The 25,643-nt window shown below is 41.1% G+C and overlaps 1 long non-coding RNA gene across 1 annotated transcript in view; it reads left to right on the top strand.

Moving 5' to 3' along the window:
- Window positions 1-15,808: 15,808 nt before the first annotated feature.
- LOC127048068 (uncharacterized) overlaps window positions 15,809-25,643 on the top strand; it is an 82,082-nt gene continuing 72,247 nt past the window's right edge. The window contains exons 1-2 of the long non-coding RNA XR_007773546.1: window positions 15,809-15,939; window positions 19,814-19,956. This is a non-coding gene — a long non-coding RNA (uncharacterized LOC127048068). The remainder of the gene's footprint in view (window positions 15,940-19,813; window positions 19,957-25,643) is intronic.

The following is a 25,643-nucleotide window of genomic DNA, read 5'->3' on the forward strand; positions in this document are numbered from 1 at the left end:
TTCCACAGGCTCTACAACTTACTGCCTACTGTACCTGCCTAACTTGTAGATGCGTTCCATACTTCATATCCCATGGTAGGAGCCACATTGCAGTGGTCCACAAACCACTGCATCACCAGAGAATGTCAGCATGTTGTGATAGTCTATGTCTTTATGTTTACCCTTTTTACAAGGCTCAGATAAATTTTGTACAAATGAGATATCATTTGAAAACTCAGAATCTGCTGAACATTATTGTCTCAGTAAGATAAGCCTGGCAATATTGCATGATATAAAATTCTACTGTACAAGACATGTTCCAAGCCAGGGGAAATAGCTTCAGACAGTTCCCCAAAGACAAAAGGCTAGCCAACATCTCAGCCAGATGTCAACATAATCAAATGGACTATCACCTGGTTAAGTGGCCATTCTTTGACAGGAAGACGTGTGTGAGTGAGAAATTTACATCTTGGCAATGGAATAGCTGGAGGTTTCCATGCACAGACTTTCTGTTGCCTGAACCCCAGCTAGAGATGATTCTCAAAGAAGAGAATTGCTATAAGAAAGGGAAGCAAACTCCTCAGATCTCTCTGCCCTTTCTCTCTGCCACGGCATCCATGATGCTTGAAGGACAAGGAAAGGAACATTAGACTGGGTGAGGGTTCCTGGCTGAAAGGCATCCAGTCAGTAAGACTGCAAAATCATGTGACAAGAGACATTTTGCTTTGAATTCACTTAGCTTGTTAAGTTAGGTATACGTTTGCATTGTACCTTTTATTTCTTTGTAACATTACTGATGTAACATCACTTGCAATGTTGTTGCAAAGTGATGTTATGTGTGTGATGATACCCCTGAACAACAGTGCCAAATATGTGCTCTCAGGCACACAGGGGAAGATGCTTTGACATTGCACGTAGATTCATGGATTCCAAGGTCATGCTACGAGAAGGTTCGAGAATATAGTTTTGTGTAGCAGCAGCCAGTTCGGTGACACACTTCTTGTTCCTCCATTCCTTTGGAGAGGTAAATGCCTTTGGCAACATGAGAGATTGATGCTCAGTCTACTGCTTTAGTCTGTGGTGCCTTCAGCACTGATCCGATCCCTGAGCTGAGAGCACACACACAGCAGCGATGGAGTGCAAAACCAAAGTTCTTCTCACAGTTGATCCTGCTGCTTAACTGAGGGGCAGAAGGGCCTCTTAGTAGGTTGGGTTCCAAGCCTGGGTAAGGTCTGCAGGGGACTTATCAAAAACATGCAATTTCTTTGCTCCTGCTGCTGTTGTACCATAATCTACCACATGTTACCACATCCTTTCTACTGTGGATCATGTCAATTTTGTTTGCATTTTTAATTACACTTCATGTCACCAGATTTTGCCTGTAACTGGAGATGGGCACAAGTTACAAAGTATGAACCCCAAACTCAATCCCAATCAAATTTTTTTTGGATCTACAGAGAGAGGAGCATGCTGCCAAGTTTGGCTCTGGAGTGGAGCTTCCCACAAGTGTGATAGAATTCTGACCCAGGGTTTTAGTTCAGGCCACCTCTGACATGAACTTCAGAAGAGTGGGCAAGTTACGGCTCTATGTTATTTTTCTTAAGCAGTCTGGACTTGCTTTAAAAATAACAATGCTGCTGTATTCTTCATAGGAAACTGTGTGTGTCTGAGTCACGTAATATGGTTTGCCTTTCTCATTCAGGGTTTGAAACTGGCAGACTATTTATAGTTACCACTGCAAGGGTTTATCCTTCAGGGATAATATAACATGCAATTTCTTTGTACTCTGTGAGAATGGAACATCATGATCAAATTCAAAATGGTCACATAATTTTTTCTCATCTTTCTCGCCAATATATTTATTTTGTGAGGGGCAGGACCTTCAGCAGAGCTTAGTTTCAAAATTATCTGTTCTTTATAGTTTCAGAAATCAAGTCAACGAGAGCCAAGTCACTACATCAGGACACTTGAATTTATTTACAGATATACTTATAATGCTCATCACTTTACTATCTAAATCTGCCTATAGTTTGCTCCTTCTTACCACAGGTCTGAATTTGGCAACATGGGCCAAATTAAGCCCTCACATGAACTTGTGTAACTCTCCCAGAATTCATTGTATGAGCTTCTGAGGTGTATGTGGCAGAACCACTACATTTCAGTAGAGATTTCAATCCACAGTGATACCATTACTATGGGAAACAACTCTTACATGACCTCCGTTTTATGAACATAGGGAACAAGAGAATCTCGAAAAGTTTCTAGGTTTGATTTGAATAAACATTAAAAATTAAATTGGGTATCTCAGAAGACTAAGCTTGCACATGAATTTTCTGATACCTCTTGGTTTAACCAGGTTGGACATACTACTGGAAAAGCATTGCTTTTAATATCAGATCAGATCTGAAACCAAGAGATAGAGGTGCATGCAAAGAAATAAAGATAACAGAATTATTTTGATTCACCCAGAAAGTGTGGTTTATATCCTGTTATTATGTTACTCAAAATAGTGTATCCACTTCTCAACATGCTACCTCACACCTATTCACTGTTTGTAATTCTGTTTGAAAGGCAGAAATGACCTGTTGTGTTTAGCTATTTGGTAAAGTATCATTAGTGGTAGAGCTGTACACTGATTTTGCTTGCTTGTTTTTCCTTTTTCATTTGGAGGCACTTTACCAGTCTGAATTTTTGTGTCTTTTTGATATTTTTTCTCAGCCACACTCATTACTTTCCTTTTGTGTTCTTCATATGTAACACAACAATAAGAAAGGTAGCATTGATTAGTGGACCGAACAATGTCAAATCATAGCCATGGTAACATTAAACCATTCTGCATCTCATGTTCCTCAACCATAAAATGAGGATATTTACCTACTCCCTGTTACCTGTTTACCTAAGGCCCAGGCAAGGCCCGTTGAAACATGGAAATAAATGCATGGCCACACAGATGGTTTTGGGGAAAGGGCTTTGGCTTCTTTGACAATGAGCTGATGTTCCAAGAAAGATTACGGGGCAGGACTGGGATCCATCTATGAAATATACGGCTCCCTCGATATAACATGACCCGATATATCCAAATTCGTGTTATAACACGGTAAAGCATTGTTCTGGGAGGGGAGCAGAGGGGGGGCTGTGCACTCCGGTGGATCAAAGCAAGTTCAATATAACATGGTTTCACCTATAACGCGGTAAGATTTTTTGGCTCCCAAGGACAGCGTTCTATCGAGGTAGAGGTGTACTGGGAAGAACATCATCTGGCCAACTATGTCTTATGGGAGATGGTGACAAAAAAAATCTGGCCAATGTGCATATAGGCTCAAGTAACGACGACAAGGGGAAGGAGCTAATTTCTGGAGAAGGGTCTAGAAATCACAACTATTAAAAAGGCAAAAAGAAAAGCAACAGGGCAGGCTGCCAAATATCTTTGTTGCCTGTAGACAAATTGAAGGAAACTGGATGAACCGGGAGTCATGATATATGAAGAAAATTATGACTTAGTTGGCATCACAAAGACTACTCATGATTAGAGCACCAGCACTGAGGGATGTAACTTGTTCCAAAAGGATGGGCATGGGAAAAACGGAGGAAGTGTTGTGCTGTACATCAGTAATGTGTACACTTGCTCTGAGGTCCAAGGGGAAGTGAGTGCCAGGGCTATTGAGAGTCTATGGGTGAGAATAACAAGGGAAAGGACCAGTAGCAATGTTATGGGGGGATGAGTCTTTCTACAAGCAGGTAACAAGATTAGCTAACACATATGGGCTAGCATTAATGGGGATTTTAACTTTCCTGAAGTTGGAAGGCCACTGCAGCAAAACATAATACATCCTGCAAATTCCTAGCATGTGTAGGGGACAGCTTTCTGATTTGAAAAGCTGAGGAAACCACTAGGGGGTCATCTGTTTTGGATCTGTTTTTGACCAATAGGGATCAATTAGTTGTGAATGCGAAGGTGGTCGGAAACTTGGTAGAAAGCGATCATGATCTGATGGAATTCAAGATACTATGGAAAGGAGGACATGAGACCAGCAAAACAAGGACATTGGACTTCAGAAAGGTGGATTTCAACCAACTCAGAGAAATAGTAGGCAAGGTCCCATGGAAAGATCAGTTAGGAAGAAAACATATCAAAAGGAACTGGCAGTTCTTAAAAGATGTAACACTAGAGGCTCAACATCAAGATTTCCAACACAGAGGAAAGATAAGACAAGCCACCGGAGGCCAATGCAACTGCACAAGGAGCTTTTTAGCTATCTAAAAACCAGAAATGGAATGAGGGGCATGTCACTAAGGAAGTATACATGGGAATAACATGAGCATGTCAGCACAAAATGAGGATAGCTAAGGCAAAGAATGAGTTACAGTTGGCAAGAAACGTTAGAGCCAACAAGAAGGGGTTCTTCATATATATGAGACAAAAAAAAAGATCAAGGACAGTGTGGGTCCCACTGCGCAATGCAGAAGGTGAGCTGGTAATGGAAGATGATAGGAAGGCAGAGCTGCTCGATGCCTACTTTGGTTCAGTCTTCTCATAAAAAATAACATGACCAGATGACTAGCAAAATTACTGTAGACAATAAAGGGGAAGGGATGCAGATCGGGATAAGTAAAGAATAAGTCAGAGATCTTCTAACCAATTTGTATGAATTCAAATCAGTGAGGCCAGATGCTAATCAGCAAAGGGTACTGAAAGAATTAGCTAAAGAAATATTGGAGCCACTGGCAATAATATTTACAAACTCATGGATGACAGGAGAGGTCCTGGAAGACAAGAGAAGGGCTAACATAGTGCCCATGTTTAAAAAGGGAAAAAAGAAGGAGCCGGGGAGCTATAGACCAGTCAGCCTGACTTTGATACTTGGGAAGTTACTAGAGCAAGGTAGAAAACAATCAGTTTGCAAATACCTGGAGGATGAAGGGGGTAATCACTAGCAGCCAGCATGGATTTCCCAAGAACAAAGGAAGCTTGATTTCCTTAATGACAGGGTAACTGATTTGGTAGATAGAGGGAATGAGATAATATACCTGGACTTCAGCAAGACTTTTGATACAGTCCCACATGACATTCTGGTAAGTAAGCTGGAGAAATGTGGCCGCAATTACCATTAAATGGGTATATAATTGGCTAAACAGCTGCAAACAAAGAATAACTATTAATGGAATGATGTCAGATTGAAGAGATGTCTGAAGTGAGGTTCACAGAGATGTGTTCTGGGTCTGGTGTTTCATATCTTTATTAATGACCTGGATGTAGGTATAGAGAGCATACCGATAGGGTCAGCAGATGACACAAAGCTGGGGGTGGTTGCCAATACTTTGGAGGATAAGTTAAAATGGTTTTAGACAACAAAATGAAATTTAACAAAGACAAATGTAAGGTGCTACCCTTAGGGAAGAAAACCAAATGCACAAATGCAGGGGAAAACTGGTTTGGCAACAGCACTGCTGAGAAGTATCTGGGAGTTGTGGTGGATCACAACCTCAACTTGAGTCAGTAATGTGATGCTGTTGCAAAAAAAAGCAAATGCAATTTTAGGTTGCATTAACAGAGGCATAGCATGCAAGTCATAGGAGGAGACAGTACCACTCTATTTGGCATTGGTTAGGTCTCAGATGGAGTACTGTGTCCAGTTTTGTTCATCATTGTATAGAAAGGATGTAGAGAAACTGGAAAGGATCCATAGGTGAGTGACAAAGATAAAAGGGATGGAATGCAAGCCAGATGAACAAAGGATGAACAAACTGGGTATAGGTTTAGTTTGGAGAAGAGGAGATTAAGGGGAAGATATGACAGTGTTTTTCAAATACTAGAAAAGCTGCCATAAAAAAGATGGAGAAAAGTTATTCTTTTTTTACCACAGAGGGCAGGAGAAGAGGAAATACGTTCAAACTACAGCATAGCAGGTTTAGATTAAATTTTAGGAAAAACATCCTAAATGTAAGAACAGTAAGCCAATGGAACAGATTGTATAGGGAGGTTGTGGAAGGTTCTTCACTGGAGATTTTCCTCTATCTTGGATGGTTTAGACACAACAGAGCCTGCATCTTGACTAGATGACCCTTGTGATCCCTTCTAGCCCTATGATTCACAAGCGTGTTTTGAGAAATGACTAGTTACTTTTGTACAGGACTTTGAAAAACGTAAGGTGCTAAAAACAGCTGAGTAATATTATTCACAGTATTAATTAAGCCTTGAGAATGTAGAGGCTGTTTTCATCTTTTGAGATTTTGCCCCATCAGACTTACTTCCATTTCTGCAATTACAACTCAGGTAGCTGATGTTTTTACAGTGTGAAGATTCTTTCCCATTGGATGCACCTTCTGAAGGTCTCTTCCTTTGTCTAACACCAACACTTTCAGCTCCGTTTGGGTACTCTCAGATTCACACTAGTATTCACCACAGAGGAAGGCTCATTAAACTCTTACTCAACCACTCTATCAGTCACTGGGATGTCACTTCAAAGGTATCTTTATATTGACAATACCAGTGTTCTTTGATTTCTCTTGATTACTTCTCTATTTCTCTCTTCATAGCACCATACATCAATTCTGTCTTTACAGTTGTTAGGCCTAATCCTAGCCCTCTGCTTCTAGAACTCCCATTCATGTTCCACTCACTCAGCACTTGCTGCACAGGGGTAATTGTTTTCAAAGCAAACAGGTTCTGACTGCTTCTCAAGTTGCATTATGTCTCCTTTGAAAGGCCGACACCTCTGGAAAGAAACATGTCAGCTATTTCATACCAGTGACGCTACACAATTTTTTTTTTAGAGGGGTAGAGTATATATTCTCACTGTGAAACAACAAGTGAATTTTTAAGTAAATGGAATGAGGAATTTAGAGAAGTACCTGAGGTTATCACTCCTGTTCTTAAGAAAAATGATAAGAGGTATTCAATGACAAGAAGTAGGCAGGACCTTCATTTTACATCTCATGTCACAGATGTGCTCTACCTAGTGCCACTGGCTTTCCTTGTTCCTCCATGCACTTTGCTTGTTGTTGACTGCTAATAAACAAACAAACAGAAAAAGTCAATGCAGCTACTATAAATAGTACAGAGTGTTGGCAAAAGAAGACAGCAGTCCTGAGACAACTGTAATACCCTCCCGCCCCTCCCACTTTGTAATGAAACAATGGAGCTGCCATGCTCAATCCATCAAATACATTATCCTGCCTTTGGCAATGGCTAGTATTGAATGATTCAGAAAATGACCTTCCAAATTTCGTCCCCACAATGCACCTAGCCATATAAATGTGGGGGATAAAAATCCTTTTCAACCTGTAGACCAAAAACAGTTTTGTTTTCTCCAGTTTAGGCACTAGGGGCCAGAATGTTAGGTCCTAACTCTAACACAGAAGTACAAGGGGGTGAGCAAAAAGTAGCCACATCACACACTCTGTGCAAAGGCAAGGCCCATTAAATGTCTTGGTGCTTAAAGCATCAAGGAATTGCTCCATCCAAGTGCCTATGGAGGAACAAATACCACCAAAGTTGGGAATTGGAAGCAGGTCTTGCCAGCTATGACCCAGGGATGGGGCAACTTGCATATTCCTTCTGCACACTAGTAAACACGGGGAAAGATTTTTACCTCCCCCAGCTCTCCTTGGAACAGCGCAGTCTGCACTACTCCTTACACAGGGCTGGTGGCTAAATGGTTATGAGTGCTCAAAAGTATATACCAGAATTCATTTATAAACTACATTATCGAGGAGGGTCAGGCTCAATCCCACTCCATATTTTATTTTATATTTTAAGTTTTTTTTTCTTTACTTTAGTCCATTAACAACTAATTTAGTTGAATGTTTATGCACTCCAAACACCCATGGCTCATTCTGTGTCTTGTTCCCTTGTGGTGAGGGAAGTGTTTGGACTTTGGGCATGGGACTGGAGCAGAAGACCAGAGTTCTGTTCCTAGATCTGCTGACCTTGGACCACTCACTTAGCATCTCTGCATCTCAAGTTCCCCAACTGTAAAATGGGATTAATGATACCCACTACCTTAAAGCACTTAGAAATTTATTAAGGAAACTACTCTGTTACTATTGCAATTATTACTACTATTATTATTATTATTATTATCATTAATTACCTCTTTACCCAGAAGACACACCAAAGTAAAACTCCCTCCTTTAACTATTTTTAAGCCCCTTTCAGTCCCAACAATATTGTTTTTTTCCCTCATATTTTTAATGTGTACAAGAGAGCTCCTCTGCCTTCCCCTTATGGTATTTATAATAGCTTGTAGCAAGCTGGAATATATTACCTTGCTGAAATTTGTTGACTACCTCCATGTGAACTTTAACTTGTTGTTATAAGATTGTGTATGGGCACTGGCATGAATTGACTGACTGATTTTACTTTTACAGGAAAGGAAAAGTCTTGGAGAGTGTGTGTATGTGCATATAGCTACCTATATCACCTGGGTGAAGCACAGAGAGTTAAGAAAAAAAGTTAAATTAATTTTGAATCTGTAAACCTTGAGTAGCTTTTCAAAGACACAGTCCTTAATACAGAGCCAAAACATTAGAATCTGACCTAGGTTGGTTTATATATAGGAGGAAAAATATTTACTCATCTCGTAAGTATTTGATTAACTTTTATTTATTAATTCAGGATGAGAGACTGAGAAAATACAGGAATTCATGGATTATATTTTTGCTTTTTGGCTAGTGTTCACTTCCTTCACAAAAAATATAGTTTATCTTGAAAAAGAATGAATCTCTTTCTCATCTCATAACCATCTGCGTAAGTCAAGGGCTTGATTCAGTAGAAACATATTTGTTCTTTCTGCACTGTAGGAGGCTATTTAAGGTTGCTATGAATTGGCAGAGTCCATGGCTTAACATAACACACATACAGTTAAACATTCAAACTATCTCCCTTTCTGGGGTTTTCTTTGTTCATTATTTAAGACTAACCAAACACAAACAATAGTCTGAGCTTCTTTACAAACCGTCTGTGTCTAAGAATTTACCCTACAAAACATCTCATTTCACCCATTAATCCCACCATTGCCAGAAGGGTAGGGGGGACAAAAAACCATTTTTCACTCTGCATTGAAACTAATGAGACCCATCTGGCCTTAGCTATCAGCCTGAGGGAGCATGAATCAGCAGACTATTGCTGCCTCACTCTTCAGGGTCCTAGCACCATATATTCTCTTACAATTGCCATAAAATCATCAAGTTTTTCTGACACTTGCCCAGATCACATATCCCTTTATACTGATTAAATTGGGTAGAACTCACTGCTATGGGCAGGAAATTCCCTGATATTGATTCTTTTGCACCATAACTTGGATAGATCTGCAAGGAGCATGACCAGAAGGAAGCTCAGGTTGGTTCCCATGTGACAACTAGACACTAATCAGATCTTACTAAATGTACTATATGGAGGCTGAGTCTTGTCTACCCTATATACTCTGGTATAACTATGTTGCTCAGGGGTGTGAAAAATCCATACCCCATAGCGACATAGTTATAATGACCTTAACCCCCTATATTGACAGTGCTATGTCAGTGGGAGAGCGTCTCCTGCCAACATAGCTACTACCTCATGCAGAGGTGAAGTTATTAAGCCAATTGGAGATGTCTCTCCAATTGGCTTAGGGCATCTTCACCAGACGTGCTACTGCGGTGCAGCTGCACTGATGTAAATTTGTAGTGTAGACCTGCCCTAAGAAATGTGGGAATTGTGTCCTGGTTATAGAATCATTGAGTTTAAGGCCAGAAGGGACCACTAGATCATTTAGTCTGACAATCTGCACCACCACCACCTAGCATCTGCATATTAAACCCAGATGTCAAAGTGAGACCAAAGTATTACAGTCCACAGGAGAATTGATGGGGAAGGGAACTAGGTGCACCACTGCTTGAGACCCCTGCAATGGCATGGAAATGAATAAAGGAGCTATATCCAGATAATCCTTACACCTGCACACTGCAGAGGAAGGCAAAACAACCCCAGGGTTACTGCCACCTGGGGAGAATTTGCTTCCTGACACCATGTATGGCAAGCAGTTAGACCCAGAGTATGTGAGCAAGCTCCAGCCAGCCAAGTACCTGAGAGAGAGAGAGAGAGTGCTCAGTGCCACCTCAGAGCTATGGCCCAAGTCCTTCATAAAGGACCAATAATGGTCTACATCTAAAAACTAGATTGACCTAGATACATTGCTCAGGGCTGTGAAAAATTTCACATCCTGTGTGATGTAGTTACGCTGAGCAGACCCCTCCACTGTAGATACAGCTAGATCAATAGAAGAATTCTTCCAGTGCCTCTTGAGGCAAAAAACCCTTCTGTCACTGTAGTGTCTATACTGCAGCTGTGCCTTTGTAGTACATGTAATGTAGACATACTGCAGGTGAATTTACTGCTCCTTTAGGGTCTGGAACATTCCTTATGACTAAGTTGATAAAACTTGTCATTTGGTAGCAGTTGAAGCTGGGGATAGCTGGTAAATGAGAACCCATTTGGTGGGCTAGCTTGATTCCTTTTTATCATTTTATTTTCTTCTGATTAAAATAATTGTCAGTAAAAAGGCTTATCTCATTTGTTTGCACCTGGAGACATAACACTTCACATTAATTATCCCATAGAAGGTCTTTTCTGAAATGGAGTTGTCTAAGAGGGCGGTCTCTCTGACACAGATAGATATGCTCCAGGCAGGGACAGGTTAACCTGGGCGAAAGTTTATTTACATCTGGGACAATTTGTTTCAGGCAGGCTCATTTAATGAACAGTCTGTTCCAAGTCCATCAGTTTAGGACCAATACTAGGCAAGGGTGTGGAAACTGCAAAATAGCTGATTTTCAGCTTTTGCAGTGTAGAATTCTTGGCAAGATGTTGTTCTTACATGAATGGGCTCTTAATTAGAGCTTTTTTATAGGAACCCCCCAAACCACACCTGTTTTCACTACAAACTCCAACTCAGCTGAAATGTGTGAACCTAGGTCCATTTATAGTTTTGATGAGAAACCAGGTGAAATACTGCAGTTTCCACTTTGTTTTTAAGTTCATTTGAAACCAGAATGAACCCAGAAACTCACATTGAACTTCCTTTTGGTTTTGGAAAAAAAACCAAACAAAACAAGAAACAGAACGTTTCTTGCTAACCTAGCCTATTGAGTGTCATGCAGTTCTGCTCTGGGAATTTCTGCCCAACCTGAAGTGCCTTCTCATTTCACCAATGTCTCTTTCACAGGCTATCTGTGTTTGGCCCCATTCACTCCACTAATGCAAACCAGACTGTCTGCCCTGGTGGAGCGGGGAGATATGTCCATCCTCTGGCCACATCCCTTTCTTACCTAATTCTCTTGCACAGAAACTCATAGATATAGTAGGCCATTGAGACATCTCTCTGTTCCATGCAAACGGCTCTACCTTTCCTGTGCCCATGACTAGCCCAGGCTCACATTTATGCTGGAACACAGCAATTTTCCTCTGACTGCTGGGCCAGAAACAGTAATGCAAATGAGTTCCCCCCAGCACAACCTGCACCTTCTTTCTTGTAGGCAGAAGGCTTGGGCCATGGCTACCCCCGAGCCAGGTATGCTTTTCAAGAGTGTTGGGTGATTTTGTTGGCACTACTTCCTGAGCGCCTTATGCTTTAGTACCACAGGCAGTCCCTGAAGATTGTCAAATGCATCATGGCACTTTATGGCTGCCCCCATGTGACAGTGGTGGAAAGGGAGTGGAGGCAGGTCTCTCTCCACTCCAGTGCATTCATTCAGGGTTGCACAGTTTGGCTTTCACTGTTATTGGATTGCTCTAAGGATTCAGTGAATTTTTCTTTGGGGTGACTCAGTTTTAAGAACCTAAAATCTAATCTGACTGTCTTTGTTGTTTTGGCATGAACAGATTTTACTATCTAAAACAATACAATGAAAGTTTGGGAGCCAGGTGGAATGTGGGTTCAAATCGAGTACTATCAACCACTCACTGTGAGACCTATGGCAAGTCACTTGACCTCCTTGTGCTGTAATAAACCAAGCTGTAATCTTGTTTAAAAGTTGAAAACCAGATGCTGCATCTGGGATGAGCTATCACTCAAAAATTCCTTACTCACGTTATGGTGTTTAGTGTGCGCTTTCCCCTCAGAATAGTATGTGGTGCAACAAATAGCTACAACAGATGGGAGTTAAAGTCATTGTCCTTATTCCTAAGAAGGTTTTGCTTTGATTCTTATTTAAAAGTATTTTTATTAATTATTTTTGCATAAAACAGAGAAGCTTAGCCCGCATTGCCCAAAGTAAATCAAAACTCCTAACAATGTTGCTCAAATAAAGGGGGTGGGGGGGACACCAAACAAGTAAAGAGCAATAACATAAGCCCCCCCCCCCCGGAGAAAAAAACAACCCCACTGTTATTAAGTCATCTAGCTGGGGTTCTTCAACTTTTTCATAGTCTGACTCGTATTTTAACAGAGAGTTTGTTTTAGGAATCATCTCCTCTCATAATCACAATTGGATAGATCACCTTGACTGCCCATAAAATTACAGCTATAGCAGTTGCTTACATAGAAAACTAGTATTAGGCAAGTATTTATGTACTGTTAACTATCCTCCTTGCAATAAACATTTTTTACTTAATGGAAGAACTTCATCATCCTAATTTTGCATTTCATTTCATCTCGCCTTTTCAGAACAAAGTGACCAGCCAGCTCTCTGTAAACCAAGAACAAGTAATTGCTGGCCTAGCACTGATTCACAAACCATAGTTTTGGAACCTCTTGTAAAGAGAGTACAAATTGTATAATAAATGCAAATAGTCAGAGAGGTAGCACTGCCTTCTATGTTCAAGGTAAGTATATGAAGGGGCCTTAACCTATGGGAAAGTACATATCCCTTGAAAGCATAGTTTTTCAGTACAAGGTTTTCAGATTAAATAATTTATTCAAACTCCATTTGCTTGTGTTTTGTTTTACGCTTTCTTACATATAGTCCAATATAGGGGAAATATTTTATTGATTTGAATAGGAAGTGATAAACTTTATTAAGCAAGATGTTGTCTTACACTCTTATTTGCTAGAGAATTAAAATTATGAAATTAATTAAATGTATATATTGGTAATTTTCACATTTAAAAATAATGAATGTAGATAAGTCTTTTCTCCTACAAGTTTTCAAAAGGGTTTGTCAATTTTATAAAGATTATCTGCCTGGAAAATGTCACTTTCTTTTTAAATTTGTTCTTTTTTTGATCTAGTGCTGGAAAAAAAAATCCTCAAATACTTGTAAAACTAGGGGCAACCTGCTTCTGATCTCATTCTTGCTGTTGTAACTCTGGAATAAGTCTTGAATTATAAAGGTATAAAACTGGCAAGATTGGAGACCAGGCCTAACCATAGAACTCAAAAATAGTCCCATAATTTATAGTAATTTTATATAAAAAGAACACTAAAATAAATTGTTTCTAGTCTGACAACCAAGCTTCAGTTTTATGTGGTTTAAGAAAGTCTAGATAGTAACTGTAAATCAGGTTATATCATGGTAACTCCAGTAGAGCTGTATGATCAAAAATTACAATAATCAATTAAAACATGCCTATGTGGGTAAAATATTTTTAAAGTAGCTGCTATTCATAATTAAGTGGTAATGATCTTATTGGAAAAAAAAATACAGTGGCATAAGTATAGACTTTGAAGGATTCATTTGTTGTCAGTAAATGTCAATTTCACCATACACACACACAAACCTATGAAAAAATATTTCCATCGATAATAGTAGAAATGTATAGATAGGCAAAGTAAGAAAAATGGTGCTTGAAAATGTCTTAGGGTATGATTTAAGGACGTTTACTTTGTATATTTTGACATGTGATGTTGACAATTTAACTTTTTAAATCTTAATGTCTGCTCTCATTAAATAACTTATCTGGATCCCCAATTATCTGAAACTCCCATAATTTCCACAACGTAACAATTTAAATTGCTAATAAAAAGGAAAAAAGTGCTTAAAATAAACATCAATATTATTAATTGAAATTATAAAAATCAAATTCTGCCAAGCTTACATAAATATCACCTGCAGTAAAAATGAACCTTGAAAAAATCAGGAGCTATTTCATTGCCATAACAGTTATTAGACCAATTTAAAGCAAATCAGTAGGTGTATAAATACTTTATATTTACATCAAGCACAGTATTGTGCAAGCTAGATAATTTTCCATGCTGGGAAATGAGTGTATTTTATCAGGTGGTAGCTATTCACTTTACTTTAACTGAATTTTTACAGCTGGAACACAGCTGTTCAGTAGCCATAGGGAACACTAGTTTTCTGAGAGAACTGGGTTGTGATCAAACGAAGAGGCTTTTCTTAGAGGCAATCATGGATAGTTAATTAATTGAATATTTTATTTTCACTTCTAAAAACATGAATGTCTTAAATCTATCCATATTCAGGAAAGTACTTAAACTTCTCTGGGACTTAAATACATGCTTAAAATTAAGCACATGCTTAAGTGACCTTCCTGAAGAAAGATACTTTCCGGAATCACAAGCACATTTTTGACAGCAATTCATGTCTCTGATGTCAACGAGTCTCTTTGAAGTACAGAAAAAAGATGCAAAGATATTTGTAAGTGCTAACTTCTTTTGGCAGTTTTGCTGACAAAGAAGTGAAGGCTCAGGTCCTTAAAACAGACATAAAAACAACAAGGAGTCCGGTGGCACCTTAAAGACTAACAGATTTATTTGGGCATCAGCTTTCGTGGGTAAATGCATCTGAAGAAGTGAGGTTTTTTACCCACAAAAGCTGATGCCCAAATAAATCTGTTAGTCTTTAAGGTGCCACCAGACTCCTTGTTGTTTTTGTGGATACAGACTAACACAGCTACCCCCAATACATGATACAAAACAGACACAGAAATACATTTTGGTAGACTGAACCAGTCCTACATAAAACTGCTTTACAATCTAATTTACCCCAAGCATTTAGATAAGTTTGACCCTTTCTGGAATATCACACATTTCCACTAAGTAGTAAGTGAGCTGTGTATATTTTTGCTTTATCAAGTTCAAAAAATTGTGCAACTATTAGGGGTCAGATTCTGATCTGGTGTAAATCGTATAGCACAATGGAGCTGTGCCAGATTATACCATCTGAGAATCTGCCCCTAACTAGTCAGTCTCTAACAGGTTTTTATTTGCCAAGTTTCAAGTTGCATATCCTACTTTTTAAACTATCTACATTTAATTAAATTGCTGAAATGGATGAAAAACAGCTTTTGTGGTTAGATAACTCAAAACAAAACAAAACAAAAACATTCCTTAAGTTTTGAGCCAAGAACAAGCAAAAGCCACATCATGAACCACTGAAAATATTAATCTACCCACAATAAAATGTGCAATCAAAACCATCAGTGAATGTCTTTACATTGGTTTCATTTATATCAGCTATGATATAACCATTTTGTGATGTAAAGAGGAAATAAATTATTTGTAAGTTATTACACAGGATGGCACTATGGTATGTAAAACTCTTAGCTGTTTATAGACTAGATCCAAAGGCCGTTGAAGTAATGATGGTAGTCTTTCTGATTACTCTAATTGGCTTTAAATCAGACATTATAATTCACTGATAGGCTAGTCTTAAAATACAGCATTAGCAAAACATTTCACCAAAGAACTCCAAAGGAAATGGAATTTCTAGATTTCTTGGAGAGTTATGACTGAGCAATAGCAATTAATTTCCTTTTTCAGGGGAAACCCATGACCTTTGATGAAGCAAAAAGATTGTGTGTAGCAGATATAGCTTTTAACAATAATGTGGCTCATAGAAGTCACTGTGCTAAATGTTTTTCTTTCTGTTTTTTCCCAGCTGAAAAAACTTCAAAGATTCTACCGAAAAACTAAACACATTCTTTCAAGGAGATACTAAGGCTGGGATCCACGCAAGTACTTAAGCACTTAAGTCTCAGGTTTGGCTCCACTGTGATCCACAAAACTCCTGCCTAACCCTGTAGGTACCTAAGGATGCATTTACACCGGGGGAAAAAATGCCTGTGGCAGCGAGTGAGTCTCAGAGCCCAGGTAAGATGACTTGGGCTTGTGGAGCATATGCTACAGGGCTACATATAGTCGTGTAAACACTCTCTCTTGGGCTGGAGCCGGGGCTCACAGACCCTTTCCCCTTGTAGGTTTCAGAGACTGAGCTTCAGCCCGAGTGGGAATCTCTGCATGGCTATTTTTAGCCCTGTAGCATGAGCCCCAGATAGCTGACCCAGGCTCTGAGACTTGCTGTCACACGTTTATTTTGTAGTGTGGACGTACCCTACCTTTTCAGAGTAAAAACTCTCGAGCCACCTATGTTTCTGCCTCTGGGCATTGAAGTGCCACCTCACTCATAGTGTTGGGATGCCTATCTCCTACTTAAAGGCCAGAGCGATCCATAAGCATTCAGCCACCTAACTCATATAAAGGGCCTGATTCAGGAAGCGTGCTCAGCATGTGCCTACAGGACTGGGTCTCACTCAAAATCCAGCAGCAACAGCAGGTGTCCACCTTACAACTGTTAGCCAGTGACTAGAGCATTCACTTGGGACTGGGGAGACCCAGGCACAAAATCCCATCTCTGCCTGCTCTGGCCCAATGAATATTTAAGTATTTATCCACAGTGGAACAGTCATTAGGCTAAAGACAAAGCTAGAGCTTACAGGAATGACTTTATAGCCCAGTGGTCAGGGCACCCACCTGGGAAACCCTGAGTCCAGACCCACCCCCCCTCGCTCCAACCACTCTTTCATTATTTATCCACAGTGGAACAGCTTCAACAGGAGAGATTGAGGGAACCTTCCCCCGTCCGCTTCACAAGACTACCCTCTTGCTCAGTGCTTAGAGCACTCTCCTGAGAGGTGTGAGACCCCCGTTAAAATCCTTTCTCCCCCTTTGGGAGAGGGAAGGAATTTGAACCAGAGTCTCCCCACTCAAGACAAGTACGCTAACCAATAAGCTAAAAGTTTTAATATGGGCACAACCACCTCCTCTGGCCATTTTGTGTGGAGTGAGGCAGGCCTCTAACTCATTTCTGCAAGAAATGCTTTAGAGGCTTAACTGCAGGCAGTGGGTAGCCATTTGTGGATTGCTAATCAGGGCTAGGCACCTCCCTGCAGCCTGGATCTAGGCACCCATCTCCAAGAGAGGGGCAGGGCATAGAACAATCCCCCTCCAATAAGCAATTCCTATTGGCTTGCTTTGGTGGCTCCCTGCCCAGTGTGCTGGCTTTTGTGGATCACATTCTTAGATCCCTGACTTTCCCCATTAATTGAACGGGAACCTAGAAACCTAACTAGGCTTTGTGGATTGCATTGTTGCTCCTGTGATTTTCTAGGCACCATCATGCTCAGCACTGCAGTTCCTAAGTCCCTTGGTGCATACCATCCTAAGAGATTGATCAAAGGCCCCCCAAAAAGGGAAGCTTGCCATTGATTTCAGTGGGCATTGGATCAGGTCCTAAATGTAGGGTTGCCAGGCATCCAGTTTTCAACCAGAATGCTTGGTCGAAAAGGGACTCTGGCGACTCCAGATAGCACTGCTGACCAGGCTGTTAAAAGTCCAGTTGGCAGTGCAGTGGGGCTAAGGCAGGTTCTCTGCCTGCCCTGGCTCTGCGCAGCTCCCAGAAGTGGCCAGCATGTCCCGGTGGTCCCTAGGCATAGGTGCAATCAGGGAAGCTCCACATGCTGCCCCTGCCCTGAGCGCCGGTTCCGCAGCTCCCATTGGCCAGGAGCTTATGGGCGTGGGCAGTGCCCTACCTAAATGCCCAGATACCATATATATAAGGATATACTGTACCATATCTGATGGGTTCCCCCTGGGGTGCAACCTGGAACTGAGCCCCCTGACACACCAGCCTGGGCTCCCTCTTACACGGTACTGCTGTGACAAGCTGCAAAGCTGTCCAGGCTTCAACCTGCACTTTCACCAGTATACAACAGGTAGGGACACACCCAGCTGCAGTTATATGTAGGTGTTTTGACCAGCCCCTGCATAGGAAGGCAATAGCTAGGGTAACAACCAGATTCTCAGGCACACACCCCCTCTGAAGTATAAACACAAAATTATACCGTCTTGTGCTGCACAGGGAACTATACAATGTAAGCTCATAAAATTCACCCCCTCCCTCAATGTGGAGAGAAATATGCAACAGCCTTCTTCCCCAGAGTTATGATTCCCACACACTGGTTTAGATAAAGCAAAAATAAGTTTAACAATGACAAAAGATAGATTTTAAGTGATTATAAGTGATAGCAAACAGACCAAAGCAGATTACCTACCAAATAAACAAAAAAACACAAACTATACTTAACATACTAAATAGATTGGTTATAAATGGCAGATTCTCACCCTAAGAGATGATACAAGCAGGCTGCAGATTCTTAAGGGGAAAGCTGCACTTGCTTACACTTGGAATATCCAGGTGTTCCATTCACAGGCTAAAAATCCTTCTAGCCTGGGTCTAGCACTTCCCGCAGTTCAGTCTTTGTTCCTCAGATGTTTCCAGGAGCCTTCTTGTGTGGGGAGTGAAGAACCCCAGATGATGTCACTCCTGCCTTATATAGCTTTTGTATATGGCGGGAACCCTTTGTTTCCAAGCTTGGTTCCCCAGACCAATCTGTGGAAAAGACATCCTGAGATGGAGTCTAGACACATGTGGTCACATCACATGCCTTTTTAGAGTCATAGCAGCCATTACTCGGAGGCTGTCTGTAGCGTTCTCAGGAAGGCTCCCCACGTTGGAGATAAGTTTCTCCTAAGGCCTATTGTCTTTATCTGGACCTGCTCAAGTGGGCACGCAAGCCTCACTGAAGGCGAGCCAAGTCTGAGCAGAGCACGTGTGAGCCGATTTTAAATGTTTGCTTAATCTGCTGTGAATAGTGTCTCATTTGGGCATCTGAAGTTGGTGGAGCTTGGCTTGAGGGCACAGCTTGGAAGAATTCCACACTCTCCCTCCCCAATTTGAACAGACCTCAAATACATTAATTTAAATACTTATTTTATTACTTTCAAAGACAGTCATTTAAGATGTTACTGGTGTCCCAGGAGACTAGTTCAGTTATGCTTGAGCCCCACTCAGCTACTTTGGGTACTGCAGCTGAGTGGGATATAATAAGGCAGGATTATCTACAATTTATATTATTTCAAAGGAAGTACCATATAATAAGCTAACACAATACAGTTACCTTTTGTTACCATAGTAACAGAGGTACCATCAACCAACACCTTTGCTCCTCAGCAGTTTGTTTTTCTGTGAGAGGATAATAAATACGGCAGTAACCGTGAATTGCTTCATACTCTTATCACAGCAGTCCTGGATTTCTCTCTTGGTGGCACTGTGGTTACAATTACTATAATGAAATATTTAACAAGGAAGTTTGGTCTTGTGGTTAAAGCTCAGGGACTGGGAGGTCAGACCTGTTGCCTGGGACACATGCTTGCATGACCCTACGGAAATCAATTAATCTCTCTGTCTCAGTTTTCCCACTAGTAAACTAAGGATAATCCTACTGAGCTTGTAAGGGTGTTATAAGGCCTCCTTGGATGCAAGGCACTAATGAAATGCAAATATTATTATAGGATTCTTACTAGTACAGGTCTCATTTTCTCTTATTTGTGAGAGCCTCATTTCTTCCCTCTGGGCTGACTCCAAAAGTGTTCAGTCATTTTTCTTGCTAAGCAATGTATCCTAACTATTTGTTTGGCACAAGCTTAAAAGACCTGGCAAAATGAACAATATGTAAACAGCAGCAAGATTTTTATTTTAAAAAATAGCCACATTAAAAAAAGAAAGGCAAACAATGATGCACTGAAATTTCAAAGCAAGTTTGTTTCTATTCCAGATGAGCTGGTTCTTTGGTGGTTGCAATGGTAGTTGCTCCGCACACGCAGAGCTATATATCAAGAATTTTGCATTCCGTGAGCCACTAAAGGTTCTCTCATTCAAGATGCCGTTTGCTCTGTATTTCTTACTTCATTACTGCAGGTATTTTCCATTCCTTTCAACTATGCGTGCAAACAGTTCACTTCCAAGGAGTGCGGGATAACCTTTAAAGGCCCTTTTTTAAAATACTGTTTTTAATTAGTTCCTGCCACCATTTTACCAGTGATAGTAAACATGTGGGAGCAGATCCTTAGCTAGTGTAAATTGTTATAGCTCAACCGATGTTTATTTGTGTGGCCTGTGGAGTATTTACAATAACATATATTTCATTATTTTCTTTGTCTCTCTAACTGTGTGGTCTTTTGTTGATTACTGCATTTTAATAAACACTTATCTCGTAAAGAAGGGGAAACAATTGTTAATTGCAAAAGGCTGATTGCTTTGTTTGTAATTTTACATTTCTTTCCGTGATAACACAATGGTACTAGGATATTTTCCTGCAATATAACAATGTTGTAGGAAGTAAGTGGAAAGCAATCCAAATGATTATAAATGTTGTTGAAAGATTTTTAAATGGTTCCAAGTGTCCTAACAGAATGGTTTGGAGAAAGCTTAATTCTTTAAAATCATTTTTTTTTGCAGAACATGGATTTATTTATGTTTCAGTTAATTTTTTGATACTTCATTTTATTGTATGTGAATTGTTTAGTAAAAAGCCTCCTGTTTTCAAATGTAACCCTTTAATTTAAATCCTTTCATGCAGTTTATCTTTTAAGAGACAGACTGCTTTTTTTTAATACTGATTACTGTTTCTGTGATCCTCAAGCAGGCAAAAGGTCTTTAAAAGAGAGATTTTTACTTTGGTGCCCTTCGCTGATATAAGGGCTCTTAATGAAAGCAGATACAAAATAGTGTAATTAATCTGAAAAAGACCTAAAAACCACCTCTCAGACTCTTGAGGAAATGGAGGAAAAACTTGATTGTGTAGTGAAGCAAAATGTCGACAAGATATGCACACGAGTGCTCATTTTAGAATGAGATGGCCTTTAAAAGCAGGACGGGAACATATTTGAAGGGTGAGGCAGAGGAGGGAGCAAATGAGAGAAGTGGAGAGAATTTGGTGTTCTGGGTGTACTCTCATCCAAAGGGGAGACATTGCCAAATTCCAAGGTGCACTCTTCGGCATAAGCCCTTGGTGATACTAGATTTGAGTTTAAGGAGGAGGTGGAGGGTTTCCTGAGTCCCACTGCACCAAAGGGTTGAGTGAAATTCCAGTCTAGTTGTGGCCTATCCCTGAAGAAGAATGAAATTAGGAAGCTCCCAGCCTCTCTATGAATAGGTGACCCACCATGCCAGAGGAGAGGACAGTCTGATCACTGCCTCTTGCAAGAAGATTCACTGTTCTCACCCCTGCATATTGTGGGCACTCTGGGTATATGCCAAGTGTAGGCAGTATGGCCAGAATGAGTTATGCTAGGGTGACCTGGGCTGGTATAATTGCTGTTCCAGCAGCACAAGTTACTGCTGAACTTCAGCTGCCGCTACAGTTGAAAGGACAGCAACTCACAAGCAAGGTATGTATGGCTCTCTTACTTTCCACCTGCACTGGCAGAGTTTAGGCATGGAGGGGGAATGGGAGAGGGTTCTGGTCCTTTGTGTCAGAAGATGGGGTAGAAGAGTTAACTATTTACAATCCAGTCTTGAAGGAGCATGGTAGGCTAGAATATTCCTGTGACAGGCAGAGATACTCACTGTAGCTCACTATCCTGTAGTGTCTTTTGGTTTTTATGACCTGGGTCAGTTCCAGAGTGTGTTGTACTCCACCCAGCCCCACTGATTTCTGTGAACTTGCATAGGGGGCAGTTAAGATAAGGATTTAGCCCCTGGGTTATTAAATATATGATCATTATTGAAGTCAGCTAAAAAGATATTCTCCACATTGATTTTACATAGTGGTTTTTACTTCTCACCCAAGGCTAAGCTTGATCAAACTGCAGATTTCATTTGGTCTTGGTAAAAGAAAATAATGTCAATTTGTTTGATACTTTATGCCATTTTTTTCTACTGGAAACGAACTGGTTTGTGGGGATGCATGCGTATAATCTCACTGTATGATTTTAAAAGAATTACTTTTCATTTATTGTCTGGAATCCTTGTAGGCCAGTCCACAGCTGGGTTGTCTCAGCTATGCAATATAAGAAGATTGCCATAGTAGACTAAGCTAAGGGGCTTGGTATGAATGCACAGCATACTTGTCTGGTATTTGTAAGAAGGATTAGCATGTCTAATTGAGAAACATTACCTGTTATTTAGTCTTGGGCTGCAGTCACCAAGTAATTCCAACATATGTTGAACTCCCCTCCAATATTCTCATCTAGAGAGAAGTGTCTGATGTAGAATATTTGAGAATATACAATTGTAAATGAGTTTCCTGTATGCAGAAGTGAGGGATTTTCATAAAGGGATTTTAAAAAATGTATCCCAGACTTAAGATAGATGCTGACTTGGCTCAACTTCGCTTGGTGCTGTTCTGCACCAATTTTGTTTCTGTTCATGATTTTTCTCACGTTAACTGGTGCAGATCCACTAGCTGCACCCCATTACACAAGCAGAGAATCTTATCCTCTAAATTTTCCATTAAAATATCCACAGCAATTATAGTGGTAAAATGATATCAAATTTGTCACCGTGTTGTATATTTTGCAAATATTTTGTGATAATTTGAACTATTTGCAAGCACAATATTTGCTTTGTTGTTAATCATAGTGCTTGTTTTATTAATGTTAATTCATACAGCTGCAAAAGTGTTCATGGTACTTTACAAATAAAAAAAAATTACATTCCTGTTCTTAGGCACTTACAGTATAGGCTAGGTAAGAACCTGAGACAGGGAAAGGCGTGAGCAAAGGGCTGAGTGTGAGCAAAGGCAATGGAAAGGAGAGTTATAGAACATAAGATCATGAACTTACATGAACTTTGTTTCAAATGTTACACTTCGGTTTATTTCATTTTTTTTTTAAAAAAAATCTTGTTTGTGATGTTGGCCCGGTAGGGGAAGTGACGTTAATGACAGTCAAAATTGGTTACAGGTGAGGTTAAGAAGGAAGGAACTGGAATAAAGAAGCATTTGCAGAGCTTTGGTCTGTGGCTCATTTGTGAACAGTTTTTAATGAGTTGTAATCTCGGGTCCCTTACCTTATCGATTTCATTATTCTCAGTTATCACACTTTCCTGTGTATCTTATCAACTTCAGACAGTGGGTATGTCTGTACTTGGAACTGGGGGAGTAATTCCCAGGTTGAGGAATCCATGTGAACCCTGATCAAGCTAGTACAGGGGTGGCCAATCTGTGGCTCTGGAGCCACATGCGGCTCTTCAGAAGTTAATATGCTGCTCCTTGTGTAGGTACCAACTCCGGGGCTGGAGCTACAGGCGCCAGCTTTCCAATGTGCTGGGATGTGCTCACTGCTCAACCCCTGGCTCTACCCTAGGCTCTGCCCCCAATCCACCCTCTCCTGCCCCCTCCCCTGAGCCTGCCATGCCCTTGCTCCTCCCCCGCAGAGCCTCCTGCATGCCACGAAATAGCTGATTGGGAGGTGTGGGTAGGGAGTGGGAGCTGATGGGGGCTGCTGATGTATTTCTGTGCCTCTTTGGCAATGTACACTGGTAAATTCTGGCTCCTTCTCAGGCTCAGGCTGGCCACCCCTGAGCTAGTATGTTAAGAATAGAGTGAGGCAGTGTGAGGGAGGGGCTAGCCACCCCACGTAAGTTCCTAGGATTTCAGATGAGATTGTACTCAGGGCAGCTAGATCCTCCTGCCACTTGCACAGCCCTGGCTGAACTCTATTTTTAGCATATTAGCTTGAGCAGAGCTAGCACAGGTATGTCTCCTCAAGCTGGGAAACAAACCCCTAGCTCAAAGGGTAGACATACCCAGTGTGTTAGGAAGACCTCTTGGGGAGAGACAGTCTTTTCCTCCATGTCTTTGACCAGACACTTCAGGTCAGGTACCGTTTTGCCTCCTACCACCTCTCACCAAAGGTCAGAACTTTGGATCAAATTAACTCAAGGTCAAACAGTAGAAAAACACACCCAAGTCTAAGGCTCCCTAGCTTTGCTTAGGGAGGACCAGCCACTGATCTTACAAAAGAGAAATCAGAAAATATGTGGCTCATATATTCATTCAGAGTCTGCCAGTTTCTCCAGGCTGTTGAAGTCTTACCCTTTTTTCCCTGACATGTGTCTCAGAACTCCAGTTCCCTTGGTAGCAAACACTTCTGTACTCCTTGCTCTGCAGACAGGTCAATTACAGTCCCCCCACCCCCCTAGCTACTGTGATGTGAACCTTTATTACCATCTTACTAGCAATGCATCTTGACTTTGATAGTGATGTTTGCACAGATGTGCCACCTTGGAGATGGAACTATTGTTTGCCCCAGTTCCTAGTACAATAGCCAGTTGTATACTGACAACACATTCTGCTCTGAACTGTAGTTATTTTTCCAATTTTCTCTCAAATCCTCTAACATTTCAAAAGCTTTGATCCTGTTGCAACTACAGTGTCTTTTTCTTTTCATATATCTTGGGTTATAATAAAGTTCGTTGCATGTTAAAAAGTCCTCTCCGCGGTGCAATAAAGTTTAAGAAACTCTGCCTTAGAAGAGTACTGACATCAGATATCCATGTACACAACTCCCTCAGGTTTTCTCTTCTTGAGACAATGTTTGGATATGTTTAATTTCACCCTCCTTAAAATCTTCTTTGAATTTCCACCACCCCCTCATTTTTCTGAAGTCTCTTGCACAAAACTATCTTCAGTGCAAAAGTGCCATGAATCATCCTGAAAAAGCATTCCCTGTCATCTCTTAATCCCATATTCATATTTGGGAAACGAGCTCTTGGCATGTTGCCTGAATACTACTATACTTAGAAAGCCTGTAGTAAATGCCTTAGACCAGCTGTTCTCAAACGGTGGGTCGGGACCCCAAAGTGGGTCATGACCCTGTTTTAATGGGATTGCCAGGGCTAGCTTAGACTTGCTGGCTCCTGGGGCCAAAGCCCGAGCCCCGCTGCCCAGGGACCAATCTGAAGCCCAAAGCTTTAGCCCTGGGCAGTGGGAATCAGGTTACAGGCTCCCTGCCTGGGACTGAAGCCCTTGGGCTTCAGCGTTGCCCCTCCCCATGTCTGGGGCAGTGGGGCTCAGGCTTTGGCTTTTACCTCCCCACTCCAGGGCAGCAGGACTTGAGCAAGCTCAGTCCCCTCTCCTGGGGTGATGTAGTAATTTTTGTTGTCAGAAGGGGGTCGCGGTGCAATAAAGTTTAAGAAACTCTGCCTTAGAAGAGTACTGACATCAGATATCCATGTACACAACTCCCTCAGACATCAGTGGGAGCTGCGTGCATGTACTGTGTCTGAGGGCAACATGGGGTTTCAAACACAAAGATCTTACTCTGTTCCATGAAGAGAATATCAGGGGTAGGATAGTTGCCTTTACACCCATTTACTCTTCATTATGTAAACTTGCTTTCTCTGATAAGCTCTGCTCACTGCATTATTTAAAGCTATGAAAGGGTGTCTTTATTCCCCAGAGTAGCAGTGTTATGTGATTAATGTTACAGATTTTACATGGGGCTCTGCTCCTGGCCCTGCACCCAGGGTCCCAGCTACTGGTTCCAGGCCCAGTGGCTGCTCCTGGCTCTGTGCCCAGGGATCCGCATCCACCCCTAGCTGTGGCCCCAGCCTTGGCCCTCTTATACCCATCCATGTTCCCCTCCACCTAAAGCCATGGC

Source organism: Gopherus flavomarginatus, chromosome 3 (genome assembly GCF_025201925.1).
Source record: "Gopherus flavomarginatus isolate rGopFla2 chromosome 3, rGopFla2.mat.asm, whole genome shotgun sequence".
Classification (NCBI taxonomy): domain Eukaryota; kingdom Metazoa; phylum Chordata; order Testudines; family Testudinidae; genus Gopherus; species Gopherus flavomarginatus.